Here is a 1,053-nt window from a genome sequence, read left to right on the forward strand (position 1 = left end):
TTCTCCAGAATAGATTACATTCTAGGTCACAAGGTAAGCATCAACAAATTAAAAAACATAGAAATTATACAAAGTATCTTCTCAGATCACAATGCCACAAAATTAGAAATTAACAACAGAATACACGAGAAAAAAAATCATATATTTGGAAGCTGAACAACAACTTGCGTGAACACAACTGGGTACAAGAAGAAATAAAAAATTGAAATTAAAAAGCTATTTGAAACAAATGACAATAAAAACACTACTTACCAAAACCTCTGTGAAACAGGCAAAGTAGTAATCAGAAATTGACTATTGACTTTCTAACCCAACATCTCCAAAAAATTGAAAAAGAACAGCAAGAAAACCCGACAGCCTCTAAAAAACCTGAAATTATGAAAATTGTTGTTGTTGTTGTTGTTGTTATGTGCCATAGAGTTGTTTGTGACTCATAGCGATCCGATGTACAATAGCCCTAAACCCTGCTCTATTCCATGCCAATCGCACTGCCTCTGACAAACCCATCCTGATTATCCCAGTCACTGAATCAATCCACCTCATAGAGGGTCTTCCCCTCCTGCACTGTCCCTCCACCTTCCCAAGCATGATGCCCATCTCTAAGGACCTGTTCCTACTTACAACATGTCTAAAGTGTTGACCGTGGAGCTGAGCAAACTGAAGCTGTGAACAATTTCAATCTATTCGCCATCCATCCTGATGCTACCAATTGGTCCAGTGGTGAGAATCTTTGTCTTCTTGACATCGAGCCTCAGTCCATACTGAACGCTGCAGTCCTTGACTCTCTACAGCAAATGCATGAGGTCCTCCTCAGTTTCAGCAAGCAGAGTTGTGTCATCTACATAAAGCAGATTGTTAATAGATCTTCCACCAATCGTGACACCACACTTCTCCTCATAGAGCCCAGCCTCTCGGATAATCTGCTCTACATACAGGTTGAAAAGGTATGGGGATAGGACACATCCCTGGCGTACACCCTTCCCAATTTTGAACCATGCAGTGTTACCCTGCTCTGTTCTGACGACTGCTTCTTGGTCCAAATATAAAAGGATC

Source organism: Elephantulus edwardii, unplaced genomic scaffold (genome assembly GCF_000299155.1).
Source record: "Elephantulus edwardii isolate Elephantulus edwardi_28Jun2011 unplaced genomic scaffold, EleEdw1.0 scaffold00204, whole genome shotgun sequence".
Lineage (NCBI taxonomy): Eukaryota > Metazoa > Chordata > Mammalia > Macroscelidea > Macroscelididae > Elephantulus > Elephantulus edwardii.